The 27497-nt window shown below is 31.9% G+C and overlaps 1 protein-coding gene across 1 annotated transcript in view; it reads left to right on the forward strand.

Moving 5' to 3' along the window:
* Positions 1-427: 427 nt before the first annotated feature.
* Positions 428-27497, forward strand: part of LOC114339634 (uncharacterized) — a 384539-nt gene continuing 357469 nt past the window's right edge. Inside the window, exon 1 of the mRNA XM_050652825.1 lies at positions 428-526. The gene's annotated coding sequence lies outside the window, so the exon portion shown is untranslated. The remainder of the gene's footprint in view (positions 527-27497) is intronic.

Below are 27497 nucleotides of genomic sequence, written 5' to 3' on the forward strand. Positions count from 1 at the left end.
TAAGAGCGAAATGAGGTGAGTATCATCGTCGAAAAATTTAACAGATTGGTTTAAATTCAGTTCCATAGAACTCTTCAGAGCAGCGGTAAATAGAGTAAAGATAGTGATGATAATATCCAACCTCCGATTGACACACGGCATTTAAAGAAGAAGAATATTTATATAACAAGTAGAATCCCTAATAAATAAAGAGTATCTATTAAATTATTTGAATAAAGTATACTTTCAATTATTATATTTTACTGGATTTTTATGCCGTCTTTTACACTTTTAGAGCTTTTTGTGTGTTCTAAACCAATTTTAAATAGGTACCTACTTATCCGTTAAATGACTTTAAACCTATTCAAATATCCGTTTGATGAGGATACTCTGAAAAAGACGTTGGGTCATTAGTTCAAAATATAATTCAATTTACTCTTCTGTTTCAGATCCTCCTGAAATCTCGGTGGAAAGGCCCGTTGTTCATTCTGCGGAAGGTTTTGAAGCTCAACTTGTCTGCATTGTACACGGAGAAAGTCAACCAGAAGTAAGTAGAAAATATTAGTAAGGGCGCTTTTTATTCCACTGTCCAAGATATCTACTTAATTAAATACATTTTTTTTTGTTTTAAAGTAGGTCAATAAAATATTATAGATAATAACTATATTTAAGTATATTATGAAGGTATTAGATTAATAGTACAGCGAAACATATTTTTAAATTCATAATATTAAAATTTACCATCACTGGTGGTACATATTATTATTTGCGATGGTACGCAAAACGCAAAAACATATAAACAGCCATAATCAGCACCACATAAAATAACACAAAAAAAAATTAAGTAGTATTTTACATTACAAATCCAATAGTTACATATAAAATAAAATTACGGTAGCATTGTCGAAATTCGATTATTCAATAATTAGATAATCTAGCTAGATATGAATTTCAGTTAGGTGGTACCAAAAATAATAAAAAGAATTTTGTTGTACATAACTTAAAAAGGTTGAGAACCACTGATTTAAAGTATAACATCAGAATACAAGAAACCAGCAAATTTATGTTCCGTGGAACTTAAGAAGGCATTCGATAAGGTCAAATTAAAGGCCATTATGCATTTATTGTTATATGTATGCAAGAGAAGTGCCTATAATAAAAACTAAGGCCTATAAAATATCTACCAGAAAAACAAAATAAATGTAAAAGTAGATGAAGAGCTAACTGACTAAACTGACCCAATTAAACCTGGCAAAGAGATACAACAGGGAGACTTCCTGAGTTTTCTATTGTTCAACCTGATCGAGGATAAAATAATAAAAAATAACAAAGAAAAAGTGTACCATATGGGAAAAAAACGATTTGAAAATTTTAAAGAATATTTAATATTTAATATTCTGTTATGCCGACGACGCAATACTAATCTCTCAAAATGAAGAGGATTTACAACGTATGTGCACCAATTTAATATAACCGCTAGAAAATTTCACATGTTGTTTTCCCCAAAAAAACACCAAATTAGAGCTGGTGGGTCAGATAATAGAACAAGTCATGGAGTTAAAATATCTAGGCATAACACTAACTAGCTACGAAAAGCTCGAAACAGAAGTGGAAGATCGAGATAATAATGCAAACAGGGTCGCAGGTTGTCCGAATGAAACAATATGGAGGAAAAAAAATACCGAAAAAGAAGTGAAAGGCAGAATTTACAAAACAGTCATCAGACCAATAATAACATACGTAGCAGAAACACGACCTTATACAGAAAGGACAAGAGAAGTGCTAGAAATAGCAGAGATGGGAAACCATTCCAAAAATTTAAGGCATGCGATAAAGCTAGGAGTGCAGATGTACGACGGAGATGCAAGGTATACAACATTTATAACTGGCTAAAAATCAGAAGAGTAGAATGGAACGACCACATAAGATAAATGACAACAATTAAAGTAGAAAGGACGGTGAGAAATGGTTCCCCAAGAGAAATACAATATCATTTTTTAGTATCTAGCCAAAATATTCTGTCTTTATCGTTTAAATGGTGGTCAAAATTTCTCTATCTCTTCTCTTTCCGTTCAACAACCTTTCGTTAGTAATATGACCGGTCCATAGTATTTTCAAAACTCTCCTAAAAAGCCACACCTTAAAAGTTTTCGGCTTTCGAAAGGAGTTTCTGGTAAACATATGAAGATTATGTCAAACAAATAAGTTGAACAAAGACCTAAACATCCGTTCCCACCAGAAATGTTTTCATTCAACTTCCATGAGTTAGTTCCTGACCTCCATATGATTGGTTACATTAGCAGAGGCCGCAAATACCGACCCACTAACTGGCCCTACAAGACGTGCGAAATTTCTCGCTAGTTGATTGGGCAGCCACCCATTGCTGTTTAGACATTGTTCGGGCCCCTTTAAGTACTACCTGGCAGTTCGGAGCGCGCACCAGTTTTTCTGAGGTATCCCTCACTCAGGTTAAGTCAGGATTTCGCTTTCTCCATCCATACTCCCCGATGACTTAGTCCTTAAAGTTACCATGTGCTGTGTTGCCACGGACATTAGTCATGTATGGAAATAGAAATTGGAGTTTGATCGACTGATGGCTTATTCAATTATTTTTTCTACATCAAACACTCTGTCGACTGGTACACAAAGAATTTATCTACTGAGATAAATACAGTCCTTCATGAGCAACCGGTTTGCACCACAGGATTTAATTAATAATTTTTTACTGCGACTGACTAGCGTCAAGTGAAGACCCCAACTCTTGTCTGCGAAATTTATGCTAGCATAAGTTTTGATTACGGGAAGTATGTAACCTGAACAAGTTTTCAATTTTGTTTTTTTTTAATGAGACTGTGACTTAATAAAAACTTCAACGAGAAAAATAAACTTCCTGTAGCTGGCTGTATACCATAAATCACAAAAATACCAAGTTTCTTGTAAAAGGTATATATTAAAATACCCTATTTTTTTGAAAAACCGGTTTTTGGAAAAACCGGTTTTCGGTTTTTTTAATCCAATAGGTTACAAAGTTACATTTGCAATACACTTTAGTTTGCGATACTCCATTCAACTCGATATCAATATGATCAAAAGTAGTACTATCGAAAGAACATGTATTACTTTTAACACGTTTGTATATTTGTAGAATAGGTACATTCTAACTCATTTAATACTTCCTGTATGAGCGTATCGTTTTGAAAACGTAGGGAAATTCTTGGAGATTCGTATTCGTAATCAGTAATTCGATATTCATAGTCAGAGCATTATTTTTGGTAATCAGAAAAGTCATTCACCCACTTTCAATGTCAAGAGTTCAGTGTGAAAACTAGATGATGTTTGCGTCTAATTCAACCAGATCACTTCTTATGTAAATATTATGATTAGAAATATCTGTTCAAGGAAATATTATAATAAAACTTAAAAATTTTTTTCTGGCTGATGATGTGAGATTGCACTTTCAGTTTGCTTCTGTATTTTATAAAATGAAATAAAATTTGAATTATGGTTTTGTTTGGAATAATTACTTGAGAATAATAATTATGATTGGGATCCAAAGTAATACCTAACCTAATCCTTATCACCGTAAAATCCTAATAACCGGTTTTTACTTTAAAAAGAAAAAACCGGTTATAACCGGGACAAAAAAATCGGTAAAACCGGTTATTGCGAAGTAAAAAAACCGGTTTTAGGTTTAAACCGGTAGGTTTTTCCCATCCCTAGAACAAAATGGATTTCGACCTAATAGCTCTGGAATTGATAATATCTTGGACTTGGAAAGTGACATTCACGAAGCGCTAGCCATAAAACAATCCTGTATTGCAATATTTTTTGATTTGAAACGAGCTTTTAACGCTTGTTGGGAAATTTGATATTATCAGAAAATTACAGTCCTGGAATATAGGTGGAAACTGTCTTAATTGTATCAAAATTTTTTTGTATAATAGGTCATTCCGAGTTAGCATACATAATTCGTACTCTGAGGAATACGCTGAAGAAACTGGAACTCCGCAAGGTTCAGTACTTAGTCCTACTTTGTTTCTAGTAGCAATAAATAGTATCATTCATAATCTACCTAATCCTCTAAAAGCTCGATTATTCGCAGATGATTTTGTTGTATACATCAAAGGTAAAATCATTAAATTAATGACAGACGCATTGCAATCAATGCTAAACCAGTTAGAAGAATGGTCACCCAGTACAGGTTTCGAATTTTCAGTACCAAAAACTTCGGCAGTATTCTTACCAAAAAAACCTCCTCAAGTGTACCCAATATTAAAGATGTATATAACTCCAGAGTGGCATTTAAACCATCCGCAAAATTTCTAGGCATGTGGTTTGATGAAAAACTATCGTGGCAAGAGCATATAAAACAGACGGTGTCCGAATGTCATAAAAGACTAAACCTATTGAAAACACTGGCTAATAGAAATTGGGGAGCAGATCAAACAATTTATTGAGAGTATATCGAACATTAATAAGATCTAAAATAGACTACGGATCAATCGCATACGCTTCAGCCTTACCAACAACACTTAAAAAGCTCGACACTATGCATAATCTTGGCATTAGAATTGCTCTTGGAGCAATCCGGACAACTCCCATCGAAAGTTTAATGAGTGAAGCCGGTGAGCCGCCTTTACAATACCGACGAATGTATTTAACACTATCTCATTCAACTTCTATCGCCTCAGATCCAAGTAAACCTCTATACGATAATACTTTCAACGATAAATACATGAACTACGTTAATAATAGGCCTCAGATACCTAAACCTTACTATGAAAGAATCCGAATGTACTGTTCTAAACTAAATATACAATTCCCAAAAGTTTTTCCAATAAAGTCTGACAACTGGCCCCCGTGGATCATTGCAGAACCGAAAATTAATATATCATTAAGCTTAAATATTAAAGACCAAACAAATCCATCAATCTTTAAAGCAAAGCTTAACTTTATCTTGAACCAGCAGTATAGAGGCTGGTATAAAATATTTACCGACGCATCTAAAACCGAACAGGGAGTCGGTGCAGCTATTATCACATCAGACGGTCCCTTAAAATTTGACCTTCCACGTGTTCCACAATATACTCATCAGAACTTTTTGCCTTATTCAAAGCACTACAATATATTACATAACAGCAAAAACATCTCTTACAGTGTCATTCTTTCCGATTGCCTCTCCGCCATTAAAGCTATGCAAAACCTCTACCCGAAACATCCCATATAGTCCATTCTTTCACGGTTTTTGCTCTAATATAAATTTTAAAGAACCGCTTGGATTGACATGAAATTTGGCATACGTATAGCTTACATGTCAAAGAAAAAAAGTGATATTGTGCCGATGTGTGCTTTTGCCCTGGGGGTGACTTTCACCCCCTCTTGGGGGTGAAAAAATATATGTCCAAAATAAGTCCGGAAATGGGTAAACTGACTAATTTTAAGTAACTTTTATTCTATAGAGCTTTTTCGCCAAGTCAACACTTTTCGAGTTATTTGCAAGTGAATATGTTCATTTTTCAACAAAATAACCACATTTTTAGACGGTTTTTCGCAAATAACTCAAAAAGTAAGTATTTTGTCGAAAAAAAATGTTCCTTAGCAAAAATATAGCCTATAAAAAAGTAAAAAAAATGGTGTACGCGTTAGGTCTCTGGATCTCGTAGAACCAGAGTTATAGCCAATGAAATATAGATTCATATTCACCAAATTTCAAATAGAATATTTCAACGTGAAATATCCAAAAAATTAAGCACTTTTTGGGGAAAATCTATTATTACTTTTTTAAAGTGTAAAAAAAAGCTTTATTTCTGTTTTTACAAAAAGTTTCTAGCATTAAATTTAAGCAAGTTACGCTCAAAATCATGTTGGTCCCTTTTGTTTTTGCAAAAAAAAATTGGGAAGACCACCCCCTAATTAGCAACTTAAATTAAATTAATCGTTACCGCTCCACAAATTAGTTTACTTATGTTGTGTTTATATGATCTGTAAGTTTCATCGATTCAAAGTGCTTATTTTTGAAAAAATTTGGTTTCAAAATAAAATTTTAAAAAATTTAAATTTTGAAAAATATGCTTTTTTTCAAAATAACTTAAAAATTGTTAGAGATACCAAAAATCTCGAAAAACAAAAAAAGTCAGATTTGCTTTTCTGAATATCATGTATTTTTGTTTTTCCGTTAGACAAAAATTGATTAAGATTTGGTGTTTCTAAATTTGCATACATTCGTGATCAGTGACTCGTTCAACCCCTTTTAACTACAACCCTTTCAATACTAAGGACTTTGAACCGATGAAACTTACAGATCATATAAACAATATATACATGAGTCAAGAAACTTGTGAAGTCGTAACGAATAAGTTCATTTAAGATACTAATTAGGGGGTGATTTTCTCGATTTTTTACCAAAACCAAAAGGGACTAACTTTATTTTGAGCGTAACTTGTTTAATTTTGATGCTAGAAATGTTTTTTATAAAACAAAAATGAAGCTTTTTTTAAACACTTTAAATAAGTTTTAATGAGTTTTCCCCAAAATGTGCTTCATTTTTGGTTATTTCACGTTAAAGTATTCCATTTGGAATTTGACGAATAAGAACCTATTTTTCATTAGCTATAACTCTGCTTCTACTAGGTGTAGAGACGTGATATATACACCATTGTTTTAAATTTTTTACAGGCTATATTTTTGCTGAGAATGTTTTTTCGACAAAATACTTACTATTTGAGTTATTTGCGAAAAACCGTCTAAAAGCGTGGGTATTTTGTTGAAAAAATTAACATATTCACTGCCAAATAACTCGAAAAGTATTGACTTGGTGAAAAAACTCTATAGAACAAAAGTTACTTAAAATTAGCCAGTTTACCCATTTCCTGACTTTCTTTGGAAGAATATTTTTTCACCCCCAAGAGGTTGTGAAAGCCACCCCCATGGCAAAAGCACATATCTGCACAATATTACTTTTTTTCTTTGACTTGTTAGCTATGTGTATGCCAAATTTCATGTCAATCCAAGCGGTTCTTTAAAATTTAGAGGTTTTGCAATATTTTACCGTTAAAGAACGGACTACTACAGGAGATGATAAAATTGGAACTTTAGAAATCTCAACAAAATCTCAGAACAATAAACTTCGTGTGGATACATTCGCACATTGGTATCGAAGGTAATGAAGTGGCAGATGTAAGTGCTCGCGATGCTATCGAATCGGAGGTCGAATATCGGAGTGCGGCAAGTGATTTAAAAGCCTTTTTCAAAAATAAAGTGTTAAGTGCGTGGAACCGGGAGTGGCAAAATTCTGTTTCGAAACTAAAACTGATTAAAAGTGACATTTCTCCGTGGCAACCGACAGCAACAAGCAGAAAATCCCAAATAATCTTAGCACGTCTGAGACTGGGCCATAGTAGGTATACACACGCACACCTATTCACAAACAGCGAAGCTCCAAAGTGTTCCGTTTGTAACGTAGTAGACAGTATAGATCATTTCCTAATTGATTGTCCTAAATATACTATTGAAAGACGCCTATATGGCATTCCGAACAGCTTACAAACGTTACTGGGAAAGAACTTTGATTACAGAAAACTAATAGGGTATTTATTTTGTATCAATATGTTGTACAAAATTTAATCATATATGTACTAGATATTACTGATATTTGTATCTACTGTAAATTGTAACCGTTATGTCGCTAATATCCTTCGGGAGGATGCGGCTTTGTTTTAAATAAAAAAAAATGTAGGAAACACAATGTAATCAAAAATACATTTTTGTGTCTAAATTTCATTATATTATAAAATACATAATTCTATATCTATACCTTTCTTTCTTTTAACATAAATATAGCTATTAACGTTTATGTATGTGTCCCGAGTAACAAGCTACGCCACTACGTGCTATAGCCAAGTATCATATAAGGCGTATTTCATCCCAATTTAGAAAGCTTTAGTGAATAAAACTCACAGGGAGCAGAATGGTAAGTGGTCGAGCGGTCACCTGAATTTCATTGCAAGGCCAAGAGAATGTTTAACGAAACATTGACTAGGAACAAAGGGTTGAGGGGAAATTTTAATGGATGACCAGACTGATAAAAGTTGAACGATCGAACGAGGGCTAGAGCGGAAATTATTGAACGGTTGATAACAGAGCTCAATATAAACACTGGGTTTATTGAAAAATGTTTAAAATTTTAGAGAGTTTTTAAGTAAGTCTAATGTCTTTAAATTTATTTAAAATTAATTTGTGTACATACATACAATATTTATTATTTATACACGAATTACAATTTTATGTAATATATTTTTTTATAACAACTTGAAAACGACTGGATGAATTTTGATAATCTTGATTTTAAAATATTTCTATAAAATAAAATAAAGTAAGTGAAATAAAATTAGAATATTAGAATTAAGTAAAAATCAAATAAAATGAAATATAATTTAAAAAAAATCAATAAAGTGCAATAGAATTAAATAAATATAAATAAACTTGAATCGGGTCAAAACAAATTGAATCGAATATAACATATAGCAATAATGCTTTATAAGAAGTATTCACTAATGTCGGCACTCCGAAGTGTCACGTTGTTTTTTTTTTAATTATTAACAATATTAATGGTCCTTAAGTTTGTACAATATTTTAGACATCTTTCGTTTTTGCACAAGGGTACTAAGATAATAATATTTCATAGTTCGTATGCCTTTTTTTCTTTTTTTTTTAAATTGTGATTTTTTAAATTAAATTTTATATTAAAATGTAGACATGCTAGCCAGATAAAATGAACCGAATAACACGAATTTGTTCAGCCTCTCCCATGGATTGTCGATTAGCCTAGAAACATCTATTCACCCTGCGACCTGGAGAGAGAGAGAGAGAGAGAGAGAGAGAGAGAGAGAGAGAGAGAGAGAGAGAGAGAGAGAGAGAGAGAGAGAGAGAGAGAGAGAGAGAGAGAGAGAGAGAGAGAGAGAGAGAGAGAGAGAGAGAGAGAGAGAGAGAGAGAATATTTGTTGCCTTGTAATGCTGTAAAAAGATTTGTGCTGGGTATCAATTCAACTAAAAAAAATAAACAAAAATTTTTAATAAAAACCTTTAAAGAAACTTTGTTGTAAATCCGGATCATTATTTAGTATTACTCTTTCCACATTATAAGGATCCACTTTAATATTAGCAATTTTTGAGGTAAAATGTTCGATCCATATTATGTGGAAATATTTTGTCGAATATGAGGCTCCTATTTTTGAAAGTCAGTAGATGGCATCAAACCAAACCGATAGTTCGGATTCCACATCGCAAAGGTATTCAGAGAAACGCTAAACTTTAAGCATGCTTTTCTAACCATCGACATAAGCTGGAACTTTAAAAAACTTTATATATAAAAAATAAAATTTTAGTACAGAGGTTACGAAAAAGAAACGGAAGTAAATAGATTTCAGTCAGTCTTTGGCCGCGGAGTCAGTCGGTTGTGTTTTGTTTTGATTTGCATCGGCCAGCTGCTCATTGTTTAAATGTTTTGTTTTGTTATTGTTTTGTTTTGGAGTCTTGTGAAACTAGTGTAAGTGTTCAATTTTTTTTGTTTATTTTCAATCGACCCAGTTTATTGCATATCTAACCTTGAAACCATGTTTTACAACTGTGACAACTGCCTTGAAAAGTTTGCGGATTTGGATAAATATAATCGATTGCGGTGCGATGGAGATTGCCGCAGAAATTTCTGTATGCGATGCACAAAATTAAATAAGTCCACCACTAAAGCCCTATTGGAACAAAAATTTCCCCATCTAAGATTCTTTTGTACGGTATGTGACTCGCCTAGCTTAAGATATTTAAACGAAAAAATAACCAACTTATCAAAAAATCAAATACCACTAGAGAACTTTGAAGCTTTAACTCAAGTTACTAAGAAACTTACTGATAATTTGCCTGTTTTCATTGAGACTTACGATTTGTTGACCAAAAATGACGACAAACTGGACTATCTTACGAAAAAAATTGATAAGATCCATAAACTAAATAACCTGCTGAATCCTGAAAAAGTTTTAAAATCTGTTAGGCAGATGGAACATGATATTTTTAATATATCGTCAGTTTTTTTCGGGGGTTCAGATGAGACTGTTAAGGTTCAAATCCAAGAATCAAATTCAACTGATATTAAGTTGGGATTAGATAGGCTCTCTTCAAACATCAATGAAATATCGAATCAAATGAGCAATCTTACCAAAAGTCTATCTACCATACCAACGAAAAAAGATGTATTGAAGAAAAATACATGTTATGCCACCTCAAGTACCCAGACTGAAGAGCCTCAACATTTCGAAGCAAATGCAGAGCAAAAGTCAAAAATTACAGAAGATAAGTGTCACTTTGTAGTTATTAGTAACTTGAGCCCAATATACACCCCTATACAAGTGGTTCACTATATTAAAGAGAAGCTAGGTATCAAGGAATATATAAAATGTTATGCCCTCCTTAAAGATGCCGACACAACAACTGGTTCTTCATTCAAAATAGGTAAGAAATCTAGAACATCTATTAACCTATTATTTAATCAGGGCATTTGGCCACCTGGTGTAAACATTAAATGGTCTATCGAATCTTCATATTCCGAACCAACGCTTTCATCTGAGTCACATAAGAATCCGAAGAATATCAAAAGTCCTATTAGCCTGGAAAATTCAAATAGCAGTTTATGCAACAACGAAGATGAAGTTCAGAGCACAAACATACAAACAGGCCATCGAAATTTGCAAAACTAAGAATCCGTTCCATACCCATATTAATTTCATTAAGAAAGATACTATAGAACCATCGACTAATCTCGATCCATTGACCCCACCAAGAGTTAGATTAACCAATAACTCTAATAGTCGATATCTTTTAGCCAGATTAAGGGAACCGGATATCTTAAAGGCCATTAAACTGCATCTTGCTTATTTACACGACCAACCTGCATCAGTATTTTATGATGGGTGTACCAACACAAGTGTTAAATTGTTTCTGGCTTCCGAAGGACTTCCTACAAAGAGTGAAGATCTACGAAAAATTCTTCTAGATTTTAATGATGCTTATGGAATTGGTGCAGATGAGGTAGACGCTGATCTTGCTGCTTTTAGCTCTTTTCTAACTTCGGAAAGAATTATTCACCTGCAAAAATCAAGGGAATACCACCATAACTACTATTCCCCTGCCTCTCCAAGACGAAATTTTTAAACATCACGACGTGTTCTGAGGGACTAGAATCCTCAAATTATTTTAGTGATAACAACTTTAGCATGGTTCTGATTAATATTCGTTCTATAAGATATAAAACTGATGAATTATTTCTGTTTCTAGAGGAATTAGGGTTTCCACCGCTAGTTGCGGTTACTGAGCACTGGCTTGAAGTCAACGAGCCTTTTTTTGTAGAAAAATATTCCACTATTGCTAGGTATGACCGTCCAAGTTCAGCTCATGGAGGCACCCTAATTCTTTCTACAAATAATGATTTTTCTCTGGTAACAAAATATCACTTTCTATTAAGTGAAGCATTATTTGAGTTTTCCTTAGTTTACAGTAAGAACCTTAATCTTTATATTATTTGCATTTATAGATCACCTGACTCTTCCGTGGAACTATTTTTTCAGAACCTGCTTAATTTGTTAGATGACCTGCCCCATAAAAGCAGAAAAATTTTATGCGGGGACTTCAACATTAATTATGCTGCTGCTTGTGCTACACAAATATCCCTGGTCAACATATTTGAATCATATGGTCTATCAATGCACATTGATTCTCCTACAAGGATTACAAAAACTTCATCTACCATAATTGATTATATTGTCTCAGATTTCTCACCCCTTGATGTCTGCGCTACAACTGTTAATGCGGGACTATCTGATCATGAAGCGGTTTATACGAAGTTTAACATCTTTAGCAAGTCCTCCTCGAAAACTCGACGTTTAGGCAGGATTTTTTCCGGTCGGAACTTTCGTAAATTCCAAAATTTATGCTTAACCTCTGAGTGGCACTTTCCTTCCATGGACGTCGATTATAATTTCAGTGATTTTTTGAATAAGCTGGTCAGTATTTTCAATAAAGCATTTCCTTTAATCACAATTAAGCAAAAACATTGCAAACCCTGGACTACCAAAGGTGTCCGCATATCAGCCAAAAACATGCGTTCACTACTGTATATCAATAAATTTACTACCAACGTCTCTGTTACTGAATATATCACCAAGTACAGGGCAATCTATTTAAAACTTATAAAATCGGCTAAAAAATTGTATTATCAAAATCGTCTCAGAAGCTCCAAAAGTGTTGCAAAAGAAACTTGGTCCATAATAAACGATCTTCGAAATAAAACTCACACAGCTCAAACATTTTCCCTTCCAGACCCAGAAAATCTAAATGAATATTTTGTTAATGTGAGTAAAAATATAACATCAACTATTGTGTCACAACAAGATCCCATTTCCTATCTCCCTAATTCAGGAAAGGTTTCGAATTCATTCTTTATAAGACCGGTTGGTAAATCTGAACTGATCCAAACAATCAATAGTATCAAAAGCAAATCTTCCTGTAGTACCGATGGACTATCCATAAAAATTTTCTCAAATCTCCCAGACAATGTGTTGGGAGTCCTCATCTCTCTAATAAATTATTCTTTTGAGAAAGGTAAATTTCCAGAGTTCCTAAAGACGGCCATCATTATTCCTCTTCATAAGGGTGGAGAAAAATCTATTGCCTGCAATTATAGACCTATTGCATTACTACCGGCACTCTCCAAAATTATTGAAAGACTCCTAAAATCCCGACTTATGTCCTTTCTCGTTGATAACAAGATTTTATCACAAAATCAGTTTGGATTTTTAAATATTAAATGTACCACCGATGCCATGCTTTCTGTACTACATGAGGTTTATCAAGCATTAAACAATAATCTCCACACTGCCACTGTTTTTTGTGATTATGCCAAAGCTTTTGATTGTGTAAATCACGACATTTTGATAAAAAAACTAGATTTCTATGGAATTCGAGGTATTTCTTTGAACTGGTTTCAATCTTACTTGGAAAATAGGAAACAACTGGTTAGAGCAAATGATACAGACTCTAGTCTCAAAAATGTTGTATGTGGGCTACCGCAAGGTTCAGTATTGGGCCCTCTACTTTTCCTTATATTTATTAATGACATCACTAGTTTAAAAATCGATGGAAAAGTTTTTCTTTTTGCTGACGATACCAGTATCACTTGGAGCAACTCAAATATCGCAACTCTTCATGCTACTATAACTTTTGATCTACTCACAATAAAATCCTGGTCAGATTCTAATTTACTCTCTTTTAACGTAGATAAAACAGTAGCATTACCCTATAAAGGAACTCTTCAACCCTTACCTCTTTAACAGCCAGATCAGTATCGTTGATTCTGTAAAGTTTCTTGGTATTTTTTAGATAGCAACCTTAAATGGTTCCTTCATATCGATGTGTTAAGCAAGAAACTATCCTCAGCTTGCTTTGCAATAAGATCTGTCTCTAAGGAAATGAATTTAGCCTCTTCCAAAATAACATACTTTTCATTGTTCGAGTCCCATCTTCGATATGGTCTGCCTTTTTGGGGTTTTGGTACAGCTGCCCAATCCGATGTTATTTTTAAATTGCAAAAAAGAGCAATCAGATATCTGTTTGGCCTCAGAAGAACAACACATTGCAGAAGCTACTTCAAAGATCACAGAATTCTAACATTACCTTCTTTATATATTTTAGAAACTGTTTGCTTAATTCGTAAACATCTACATGTTTTTCCAGAAAGACCTAGACATGACTATTCCACCAGAAATTCTACTTTTGACATCTATTTACCGATCCCGTCCAGTGAGTTAATAAAGAAATCTATATTATATTCTGCAAAAAAACTATACAACCATCTCCCTCTACAACTTAAATCTGCAACATCTTTCCCCAAGTTCCGTAAAATGACTAAAGCCTATTTATCTGAAAGACCATATTATTCAATAGCAGAGTTTCTTAACCAATAACTAAGAAATTACAGTATTGTTATGTATAAGTAGAATCTTAATCTATATTTGAGTGTCATATGCAGCAGCATAAGTTATTAAATTTCTTATTAAATTTCTTAAGGTAGATTACGGAATTTGCAATTTTTTTTAATTTTGCAATATATTGTTACTGATTTTTATTTGACTTTATTATGTTTTATTTATATTGACGATTTGTATAATTTTAGTAAATTGTATTTGTTATTGTTTTTATTTATGATTCTTGTAAGCTTTGTCTATAAAATTGTTAAATTTTTCATGACAATAAAGCATATTTCTATTCTATTCTATTCGATTTAAATGAAGTATTATCCTGAGATATAAAAATAAAAAATATGAAAAAAAAAATTTTAAGAAACGCTTTTCTTCAGTTACCAGTGACTAAAATTAAAAATATTATAAAAAAAATCAACCAAAAAGCAAAAAATAAAAAAAATTGAGAAAATCTAACACATTCGTTAAAGAAAAGCATGGGGCGAAAACCGTTTATTCACATTCGTCAAAAAAAAAGCGTGGCGCGTCTTTATCGAATAAACGGTTTTCGCCCCATGCTTTTCTTTAACGAATGTGTTAGATTTTTTCAATTTTTTTTATTTTTTGCTTTTTGGTTGATTTTTTTTATAATCTTTTTAATTTTAGTCACTCCTAACTGAAGAAAAGCGTTTCTTAAAAATTTTTTTTCATATTTTTTATTTTTTATTTTGTAGTCTTACACTTTTCAAACATTAAAATATATCATCATGTTTCTTAAAATATGTATAAAACATATGATGTACTAACATGAAAAGTAGTCGGAATCGGCAAAAAATTTGAAACTTTATTGTTTATTTATGAAGCATAATGTAAACAATTAACGTAAAAAGTGAAATTATGTATAGTTCATATCATTAGCTACAATCCGTAAAAGTTTCAAGTTTTTTACATTGTAAAAAACAAGAGAATTTAAGCATTTTCCATTAAAATCGTTTTTTTTTATTTAAACAATTAATAAACATAAAATTTTTTTTATTGATTATTCGTGTATTGTGATTGCAAATGTCTGCAAATGTCTGCAAATTTTCATTCATTTGCATTGAAGAAAAGGCAGTCAAATTAACGTCTAAGGATTTGACGCAAACTATTGAACTAAATAAAAGCGTTTAATAAGCACGCTTTTATTAAATTTTCCAATATCAAAAACAAAACAAACGATGGATAGAAAACATTAAACTAACTTACAAACAACTCACACCAAGAGAGGTTCTAGAGACCTCAAATATTCGGAAAACAATAAATTAATAAACCTCTATTATGCGAGGAAGTGAAGCAATAAAACCACTAAATTTTTGCAGTTGGATTCATCTCAAGGAAACTTTTTGCTTTCGAATGATAAGAACATGAGGAAGCTTTGAAAACAAAAATGATGATTACGAAATGAAAATTGCATTATTGTAGAAAAAACATGCATTTCGAAGTGATGAAAAAAAAATGATAAATTTGTAGTTCGAAAATAATTGACGAAAATGAGTTTAATTTTGCAACCCTGCGGTTTTTGGGCTCGCTGAACACGAAAATTGGATACAAACTCAGCAAACTGATTACTCGGGGTTTAGTGTCGCTAAATACTAATACCACGTCGGCGATGGTCTACCTAGCATTTGGGGCTCAGTTGATACAAAATCAATGTTTGTTTTTGGGAACGTGGATTACGAATATCGTGACGGCGGTGGTTTAGGAGGAACCTGTTGGACAGAACCAGCCCTTTAAGTTAAATTATTGAAGAAAATCAATATAAAATCAGTGCACTCTCGTTACTAAGAGGTTTCTGGGATCGCTCAGGGTCGATTGGAACACTATTTTAGAAGTTAACCCGGGAGCAGTCGCGTCGTAAGAAAAAATCTCACATTTATTACGTTTTTTAAAGGCAAAATATTGCAAAGCCTCTAAATTTTAAACAATCGCTTGGATTGACATGAAAGTTGGCATATATATAGCTTACAAGTCAAAGAAAAAAAGTTATATTGTGCTGATGTGTGATTTTGCCCTAGGTGTGAGTTCCACCCCCTTTTATGGGTGAAAGATATATGTCCGAAATAAATCCGGAAATGGATAAAATGACTAATTCTAAATAACTGTTGTGCTATAAAGTGCTATTGTGCTATTTTTCACCAACTTAATACTTCTTGAGTTATTTGCGAGTGAATATGTTAGTTTTTCTACAAAATAACCACATTTTCAGACAATATTTCGCAAATAACTCAAAAAGTAAGTATTTGGTCGAAAAAAAATTTTTATCAAAAATATACCACATAAAAAGTGAAAAACATGGTATATATATATTAGGTCACTATACCTAGTAGAAGCAGAGTTGTAGCTAATGAAAAATAGGTTCATATTCGTCAAATTCCAAATCTATTATTTTAACGTGCCATAACCAAAAAACGAAGAACATTTTTGGGGAAAACTCATTTTAACTTTTTTAAAGTATTTAAAACATGCTTATTTTTGTTTTTTTTTTATTTTTTTAGAATCAAAAGTAAACAAGTAACGCTCAATATAAAGTCCTTTTTTTTTGGTAAGAAATCGGGAAAATCACCCCCTAATTAGCATTTCAAATGAACTTAATTGTTACCACTTTACAAGTTTTTTACTCTCCTATGTATTGATCATATGATTTGTAAGTTTCATCGGTACAAAGTACTTATTTTTGAAAGAGCTGTAGTTAAAAGGGCTTGAACAAGTCACTTATCATGAGTGTATGCAAATTTGGAAACACCGAATCTTAACCAATTTTTGTCTTACAGAAAACAAAAAAATACGAAATATTCAGAAAAGTAAAGCCGACATTGTTTATTGTAAGATTTTTGGTATCTCTAATAATTTTTAAGTTATTTTGAAAAAAAGCATTTTTTGCAAAATTGAAATTTTTAATTTAAAACCAAATTTTTTTAAAAATAAGCACTTTGAATCGATGAAGCTTACAGATCATATAACCACAAAATAATAAATAAAGTCACTTCTGAAGCAATAACGATTAATTTCATTTAATTTGCTAATTGGTGGGTGATCTTCCTGATTTTTTTTTGCCAAAACAAAAGGGACCAACTTTTTTTTGAGCGTAACTGGCTTACATTTGATGCTAGATTTTTTTTATAAAAACAGAAATAAAGATTTTTTTAAGCACTTTAAAAAAGTTGTAATGTGTTTTCCCCAATAATGCTTCATTATTTGGATATTTCACATTGAATTATTCTATTTGTAATTTTTCGAATATGAACCTATTTTTCATTAGCCATTACTCTGTTTTTGCTAGGTATAGTGACCTAATATATACACCGTTTTTTTCACTTTTTTATAGGTTATAGTTTTGCTAGGAATATTTTTTTTGACCAAATGCTTGCGTTTTGAGTTATTTGCGAAAAACCGTATAATAACGTGGTTATTTTGTTGAAAAATGAAGATATTTACTTGCAAATAACTCGAAAAGTATTAATTTATGAAAAAACTCTATAAAACAAAAATTGCTTAAGTTAGTCAGTTTATCCATTTCGGGACTAATCTTGAACATAGATTTTTTCACCCCCGAGATGGGGTGAAAGTCACCCCCAGGGCAAAAACACACATCCGTACCATATCACTTTTTTTCTTTGACATGTTAGCTATGCGTGTGCCAAATTTCATGTCAATCCAAGCAGTTCTTTAAAATTTACAGCCAAAACCGTGAAAGAATATACTAATTTTATCCTTTTCTGTGATAACTTGATGAAAAATGTTTCAACATTGCTTGCCACTCGTAAGTGCCTCGAGGAAGATCGTAGTAATGCTTAGAATTTTTTTTTTAGATTTTTTTTTAATTTTTTTTTTAATTTTTATTTGTGTAATTTATGGCTTTGGTGAGAACTAACTAGCTTTAAAATTGTTAGAAATAGATATTTTTAACAAAACAAGTAAATAAAAATATTATAAAATACAAAGTTGATTTAAATTCGTATTTAAATCTATATTGTGAGATTTTTCTCTACGCGCGACTACTTACGTTACAGAAGTGAGCGCGACTGCTCCCGGGTTAAGACCTGCACATCCCCATAATATCCCCATATTATGGAACGTTAAGGCACATTTAAATCAAAGCGAACACGAATGAACGAACAAAGGAACGAATTAGTTGATGTTCGCTTGGTCATTCTTTCGCTACAAAGTAGAGCCATTTACATTGAAGCGAACGTTCGCATTAGTTGATGATGGGGAGTGCATATTGCATATTGCCCGCAGATGTATTTAAGATGGGCCAGTTACACATTATGTTTAAGTTTATTGTCGTGTTTCTTGTTGGGTAACTTTTAATAATATGCAATGCAATTTTAATACAGCTTATAAAATACAATGTGCATTCTGTAAGGAAGAAAATATGTCATTCATAAAATATAAGTATAAATTTTGATACGACTTCAATAATTTCATTGTCATGTCTCTATTCTATAATTATTTAATTTAAAAAAAAAATTATTTTAATAATTAAAATAAAATGAAAATTATTTTCAGACTCAAAAATAATTTATCCAGGTATTTTTTATTATTTTGTTGAAAATGTTGATGATAAGTTTAATTTATTAATATTTTATTTAAATCTGGCATTATCAACTAAAGTTTGAGATAAATAAATAAAACGTCCAAAAATGTCTAACAATTATAAATTCCTATTTCTTCTTCTTCTTAAGATGCCGTGCATTTCTGCGTAGGCGTCCACCGTACATTGTCTTGTTTATCAAATATTACTGTTTTTAGCAGCATTGTCTTAATGTGCTTGTCTTGCTACTCTTAATGTGCTTGTCCGGAGCCTCTAATGTAAGTACGAGCGATGCAAATTTTATAGCAGTGCTTTCACTAACAACTGTGAAAATTGAATAGTCGGTATGCAGATATTTTATTCCCATCTGCTTGGAAATTTTTCTATGCTCCAAAATTAAAAAAATTGTTTGGTTTGTTACAGTCTCCGTTCACTTAAGGATGCCGTATCTATTCGAAATCCAAAAACCACTCTAAAGGAAATTTCAAAGGCTATAAAACCAAATTAATCCCATTAAGGTGATACAGTAGTGATCAACAGGTAGCCAAAACGCGTTCCAAGATTGCGGCTGTAATTTTGAATATTTTTTCGAGATATTTGGCACACGTATTCGTAATATAATAAAGAAGTGCGGTACAGAGCCCAATTTGAAAAATATAGTAATATGTGGAAATTACTCTGTAATTAAATACAATATTAAAAAAACGAGCCTGTACCGCCATTAAGAAGAACAAAAAAATACACTTTCTTCAAATAAACTTTTTTATCCGATGCCTAGATTTTGTGTAATTTTGGAACTACTAATGAAATAAAAAATTTTAGTAGTTCCAAAATGACACAAAATCTAGGCATCGGATAAAAAATTTTATTTGAAGAAAGTGTATTTTTTTGTTCTTCTTAATGGCGGTACAGGCTCGTTTTTTTAATATTGTATTTAATTACAGAGTAATTTCTACATATTAATATATTTTTCAAATTGGGCTCTGTACCGCCATTCTTTATTATATTACGAATACGTGTGCCAAATATCTCGAAAAAATATTCAAAATTACAGCCGTAATCTTGGAACGCGTTTTCGCTACCTGTTGATCGCTACTGTTTCCTCTTAATTAAAAATCATTAGTTTTTAAGCAGTAATGGGTTAAAGGGAGAAAGAAAGTTTATACTCGCGCAATCAGTCTAACTGAAAGTAGTGATATCTTACAAAGTTTTTATGCTACAGTAATTAGTGTAGGAAACAGAGGTTGAACCTTGCAAAATGGACACAAGTCCGGTTTGATTTTTTTTCTGGCATATCAAGGGGTGCTTATTATAAGACTAACTTTTTCTGAAAAAATTTCGCCCCGGAACCTCCCTTTTCACCCCTTTAAAGGGGGTAATTTGTGGTTTTTGCAGAACGTAGCCCTTCCTGTACCTATTACAAAAAATTTCTTTTATAGAAATATGTAGAGGACTATATTTGCCTATATGTAGGGATTTATTTCCAACAGCATCTCTCTATCATCCACCGTTTAGCAAGGGTGGCGCCCCAAAGTTGACAAGTTTTTAAAAAAGATGTTTTTAAAAAATATATATTTTTCCCTAACTGTAACGGAAATTAAAAAGAAATGCTGCGGAAATTATTCACAAATAGATGATTGATTTTTTGGTATAGGTTTCACTTAAGGGTAATTGCCCTTTTTTTAATTACAGGGTGTTACATTTTAAAAAACCCCTTTTTATACCATCTGAACCGTTTATGCTAGAGTAAAAAGACTTTCAGTGATTACCCATGTACTGGTGTTATTTACAAATTTGTATAATGCACCCCCATTTTTTCCCCGGAACCACCAAAAAAAAAAGAAGAATTAATAAATAAAGTGATTTTCTTATTACCAAGTTATTATTACCCATGCATGGACACTAAAAACGATTTCCTAGTGCAACCCCTGTAGCCAAAAACAATAAATAAAATGGGGGGTTGAAAATTTTTTTTTGTTTTTTGCTTTTTGATCCATATGGGCATATGCTTCATCAATAGTGCTTTTCAAAAATATATATGGTTATTGCAACATCCCTGCGCAAACCACCCCTATCCTTCAAAATATACTGCAGAAACTACCCCTATACCTTATCCAGTATGTTTTTTCGATTTTCTCATTACCTATTCATTTTTTTTTAACAAAACTTATACAAGGTTAAAGACCACTATTTACTCTAAAAATTAGGTCCTATTCATTTTTTTCGTTTAAGCAACCGTTACGGCATAGTGGCGCCGTAAACCTCATATATGCTTTGACGGGCTTCAGTTTTTGTTTATTTTTTCGTCATCTGTTTGTTTTATTGATAAAGTACTTATGTAAAATAAAACAACACAGTGTAAACTACAAATCATGACCTATGCACATTTTACATTCTTTGCTCCCCAAAGCTACAGTGGTGGCCCAAAATAAATTTTTTCATATTTTCTCCACCTACACGCATTTTATTGCATTAATGCTACCTTAATAGCACAATATTCACCCCTAAGTGGTCGCTAAGCAGTGTCGGATCCAGGGAGGGGTGATGGGGGCGATCACCCCCACCCCTCTCAAACCAAGTGATATTATATTTGAAGATTATAAAAATATTCATTTATTTTTATAGAAATACTTATATTAATATTATTTTTATAAGAATGACTTTTTATGCTTTAGCGACAGTGGCGGATCCAGCATCGTTAAGAGAGGGGTGCCAATTGGTTAAATTTCTATAAAAATAAATGAATATTTTTATAATCTTTGAATATAATATCAGTTGGTTTGAGAGGGGGGAGGTGATCGCCCCCATCACCCCTCCCTGGATCCACCACTGCGTAGCGACCACCTAAGGGTAAATATTGTGCTGTTAAGGTAGCATTAATGCAATAAAATGCATGTAGGTTGCGAAAATATGCAAAAATTCATTTTGGGCCACCACTGTGGCTTTGGGGAGCAAAGAATGTAAAATGTGCATAAGTCATAATTTGTAGGATACACTGTGTTGTTTTATTTTGCATAAGTACTTTATCAATAAAACAAACAGATGACGAAAAAAAAAACAAAAACTGGAGCCCGCCAAAGCATATATGAGGTTTACGGCGCCACTGTGCCGTAACGGTTGCTTATACGAAAAAATGAATAGGACATAATTTTTAGAGTAAATAGTGGTCTTTAACCTTGTATAATTTTTGTTTAAAAAGAATACATAGGTAATGAGAAAATCGTAAAAACATGCTCGCCAAGGGATAGGGGAAGTTTCTGCAGTATATTTTCAAGGATAGGGGTGGTTTTCGCAGAGATGTTGCAATAACCATATATATTTTTGAAAAGCACTATTGATGAAGCATATGCCCATATGGATCAAAAAGCAAAAAACAAAAAAAAATTTCAACCCCCCATTTTAATTATTTTTTTTTTGCTACAGCGGTTGCACTAGGAAATTGCTTTTGGTATCCATGCATGGGTAATAATAACGTGCACAAAATGATATATGAAGCATATTAATAGAGGGTATTGTGTGTGAAGGATTCCAAGAAAATCAATTTATTTCTTAATTTTTCTTTTTTTTGGGGTGGTTCCAGGGAAAAAATGGGGGTGCATTATACAAATTTGTAAATAGCACCAGTACATGGGTAATCGCTGAAAGTCTTTTTACTCTAGCATAAACGGTTCAGATGGTATAAAAAGAGGTTTTTTAAAATGTAACACCCTGTAATTAAAAAAAGGGCAATTACCCTTAAATGAAACCTATACCAAAAAATCAGTCAATTATTTGTGATTAATTGCCGCAGGATTTCTTCTTAATTTCCGTTACAGTTAGGGAAAAATATATATTTTTTTAAAACATCTTTTTTAAAAACTTGTCAACTTTAGGGCGCCACCCCCACTAAACGGTGGATGATAGAGAGATGGTGTCGGAAATAAATCGTAGAAAATATAGTCCTCTTCATATTTATATAAAAGAAATTTTTTGTAAAAGTTACAGGAAGGGCTACGTTCCGCAAAAACCACAAATTACCCCTTTTAAAGGGGTGAAAAGGGAGGTTCCGGGGCGAAATTTTTTCAGAAAAAGTTAGTCTTATAATAAGCACCCCTTGATATACCAGAAAAAAAATAAAACCCGACTTGTGTCCATTTTGCAAGGTTCAACCTTTGTTTCCTACACTAAATGAAAATTATCAAAATTGTTGTCAAAAAAAACGTACATTTTTTACGAAATTATTTTTTTTTTGTATCTATTACCATTTTTGAGTTGGAGAATATGGAGAAAAAATGGAGTTGGCAGATTTTTAAAAAAATTTAAAATTGCGATCTATAATGTGTCCCTTTTTTTTCAAACACCATGCATTTTAAACCAGTCCAACGTGTTTTGAGTATAAAAATAACATTAAAATAAAAGGTATGGTAGAAGAAAAACCATGTATTTAAATTTTGGTAGATGCGAAGTTACACGTACTGCTCATTTTTTCTTAAAATATATGAATGATCAATACATTTTGCACCGTATCTCGCTTAGTTTGAATACAGTCTACATTTAACAGTGCTTATTTTAGAGGTCTTAACAAGCACTACAAAAAATTTTGTCAGTATTGTTATACCCGTAAAATCAATAATTTTTTATCAAATCACCGATTTAGGCGTTTACAAAAAATGTCTCCTGTCACCTACCATATCTCGCTTTGTATTGCAACTAAAAGATTTTTGAAAAACCGAATGTCTTTGTCATTTCATAAGCTGCAAAAATGTTTCTTATATTTTTTTTTTCATTAGATGCATATTGCATAGTCTTCAAGTTATTTGCAAAAAAACCTTCCGAAACGTGCCATTTAAAAAAAAATAGCGAATAGCTCAAAGTGTATTGAGTTTAAAAATTTTAGATCAAATTTTGATTAGATTTAGGTTCACGAACGATTTCCGGGGTGTGATTGAAAGAGAAAATATGCCGTTGTAAAAAAGTTCCTACCACTGGGAAGAGGCAAGAACCACTCCTAAGATGGAGCATATTTTTATATAGGGTAGACTTTGTTCATTGAACTATACTTTATGTGAAAACAGCAAGTAAATTAATGCATTAGCAGCGGTTTGGAGCCAATCAGCCTCATTAACTGCACTAATAGTCATTATTTCGATAATATTTAGTTAAGACTTTATCCTTTAACTACCCGCTCATTAATTTATAACACTCCACAAGAAAATACACTTAGTTGTTTGTTATAATTCTTATTCGGCATCAGCGAATAATTGGAGTTCCTTCTCAGTAAGCTAATTGAGGCCATGAGAGCCAGAGTGGCCTAGCTGATTTTAACATTACTACTTTAAAAATAATCAAAGAAAATGATCAGAAGATATCAATGTCCGATTGTTTTAGTAATTGTATGTTGACCATTAATGATTCTTGGTCAACATAAAACTACTAAAACAATTGACATTGTTAGCTTATGATAATTTTCTTTGATTATGTAAAGTAATGTTAAAATCAGTTAGCCCTCTCTGGCTCCCATGGCGTCAATTGAGATTTACAACTGGAATCTGGTTCCATGATAAATAAAATTACTAATAAAAACTTTTTTGAAATGTGATTTTATATGAGAAAAAATATTGTTTAAAAAGAAAAAAATATTTTGTGCCATAATGACTAAAAAACAATTGAAAGATCTACTTATATTACTATTTATATTACTATAATCGTGGCATATATTGTCCACCACTGGAAACAACAAATAATAAACTTTAAATTACGATCTTCCCAGAACGCCGATTATAACAAAACTAAAATCAATTGTAAAGCACATTCCAGTGACAGGTTAGATAGATATTGATCGTCCGCTATAATTTTTTCCATGCGTCATGATTCATTTATAAATAAATTAAGTCAAAACATAAAGTGAAACGTACGCCGATGTGTGTAGTATATAGTATACAGTATACAAAATGTATACAGGGTGTTTAATTAATAATTGTCCATATAGTAACTGGAGAAACCTTAGCACAAAATACGAAGATTTAACCTAAAACGCTTAAATAAAATGTGGTTCCTTACTGAGTTACAGGATGTTTTATCTAAAAATTTAAAAATTATTTTTGCTCAGCATTTTAAAACTGTTTGATGTATCGTTTTCATACTTGGTAGAAAGTGCGGCTACTATACACCCTACTAAATTATGGTACACAAACGTTTCTAGCTACTGCCAGAGGCGTACGACAGGGGATAGTGAATGGTTGACCCTTCTAAAATTCTACGCCACTGAAGGAATTACTATTTTAGTGCCATTTTTAGATTTTACAATACTTTCTACGTAAATAATATACTCTTCATTGGTAACGATAAAGTCATTAGTTTTCGAGATATTTGAAGTTAAATATGAAACGGCACAGTTACTTTGATTAATTTTATGATACGATTGATTCATATGTTAAAAATTTAAAAATTATTTGTACCCAGTACTTGAAAACTATTTGGCGTATCCTTATTATACTTGGCATAAAGCGTAGGTACTGTACACCCTACACTAAATTGAGATAAATAAACGTTTCTAGCTACTACCAGAGGCGTACGACAGAGGATAGTGGCTGATTGACCCTTCCCGAATTCTACGCCACTGACGAAATTGCTATTTTAGTGCAATTTTTTGATTTTCCAATACTCTTTATGTAAATAATATACTCTTTATTCGTTACGATAAAATGATTAGTTTTCGAGATATTTGAAATTAAAAATGAAGCGACACAATACATTAATCAAAATAACCGTGTCGTTTCATTTTTAACTTCAAAGATCTCGAAAACTAATGATTTTATCATTACGAATGAAGAGTATACTATTTTCATAGAAAGTATTGGGGAATCCCAAAATTGAACTAAAATAGCAATTCCACCAGTGGCGTAGAATTTGGAAAGGATCAATCATTCACTTTCCCCCGTCGTACGCCTCTGGTAATAGCCAGAAACGTTTGTTTAACATAATTTAGTAGTTTGTATAGCACCTATACTTCCTGCCAAGTATGAAAAGGATACGTCGAATAGTTTTAATATGCTAAGCATATTAAAGCAAAAATAGTTTTTAAATTTTTAGATAAAACACCCTGTAACTCAGTAAGGAACCACATTTTATTTAAGTGTTTTAGGTTAGATCTTCGTATTTTGTGCTAAGGTTTCTCCAGTTACTATATAGACAATTATTAATGAAACACCCTGTATACACATCGACGTTCGTTTCACTTTATATTCTGACTTAATTTGTTTGAAAATGAATCGTGACGCATGGAAAAAATTATAGCGGACGAACAAATAAAGAAGGTCATAAATTAAATTTTTAAATATATTTATAGTAGAATTCTTATATCTGGCGTACAAGATACGCCAGCGCGTGTAGTTAAAGGTTAATAGATACTAAAGATTTTTTGTTATAATGTATTTGCTATCGTACAATTTAAAATAAAGTTTGATTTTTAATATGGAAATTTGCAAATTAGGTTAATTTATCAAAATTTATATTATCTAAAAACTATATATTGACGTCAACATATTTTTATTTTTAGTATTAAACTCTCTAAAAATATTTCTACGTTCACAGATCACAAAGAAACTTTTTCAAAAAAATAAAGCCTGATTAAAAATTCTTGCTGAGAATCGAAGTTGCCCTCCGATTAAATTTCTTTATACTGCAAATGAAACAAACCAGGAATTCTATTGAATTTTGTTCGCATCAAATTTGCATACGTCCAGCTGATAACCCCAGTGAAATATGTACATCAAACCAGACTTAAAAGGAAATTAGATCCATTGGTTTGTTTCAAGATAACCGATCTTCGACAAGTTAACGGAGATAGTGCGGTTTTCGTAGTAGACAAAGCAAACAGAAATTTTCTCCTGCTTTGAAATCAGGAATATTTTGGAAGTACTTGGCATTCCCTTAAATAATAATTATATATTATCTTACAGAACTTTGTTCGCTAAATTGTTTTTTTTTTTGCGAAAATAACGTGGATAAGAGTGGATATCTTGTGTTATAAAATGGAAAACCGAAAACGGATTAGCAATATAAATATTAGAATATAAAGGCGAAAATTGGAATATTAACTTCTAATACAGTAGTTATAAATTTTTGAGTTGACAGAGTTTATATTTTTAAAATAAGTGCATTCTCCACATAGAGAAAGACCCGACCATCTTCTCAGCAGCTTCTCAGCCAGGAACAAAGTGATATTGAGTATTGTCAAAAAGTATGTTGATATACATATCTGTATGGATATAAGTTATCTATGGATTAACTCTGCATTTGCCGACATGTTTGGGCAACTCTTCTCTGTTTCCGCATGATATGCTTGATAATTAGCAATAAAATAATATTTTTTTTTATCCAATATACTAATATAGAGTTTACACCGGCAAATATTCCAATTTGTTATTATTTAAAAATATATCCAAGTAACTTTTACTAAATAAAATAACAAATAATTATTATCAAATGAACTTTACGACAGAAGTTATTTTATTTACGACGGTTGCATGCATTTTGAAATTATGAGAACATGAAAGGAATCCGAGCGACATAAAAAGGAATTTAATAAATTATACGATGGGAAGTCCATTGAATAACAATAAGAGACAAAAGAAAATATCACGCAAGTTTGCCATCATAAAGAAAATATTAGTTGCAAAGTGTATAAATCTTTGGAAAAAATGTTAATATAACAAATTCCGTTATACAAAAGCACTTTGTTTAACCCTGCTCTCCCGTTCGAGTCAACTACACAAATGTACTGTTCGGGTCAATATGACCCAACTATAGTTTACGCTCCTTAATCTAAATAAAATAAGCTAATGGTGATAAATAAAACTGTATTAACAATAAATTATGGTTAATTAAAATTATGTTGTTAATGTAAATTAAACCTTATTAACAAAAATAAAAGGTATTTTCTTTTCAAAAAAGCCTAGTAACAA

The sequence above is a fragment of the Diabrotica virgifera genome, chromosome 6 (genome assembly GCF_917563875.1).
Source record: "Diabrotica virgifera virgifera chromosome 6, PGI_DIABVI_V3a".
Taxonomy (NCBI): domain Eukaryota; kingdom Metazoa; phylum Arthropoda; class Insecta; order Coleoptera; family Chrysomelidae; genus Diabrotica; species Diabrotica virgifera.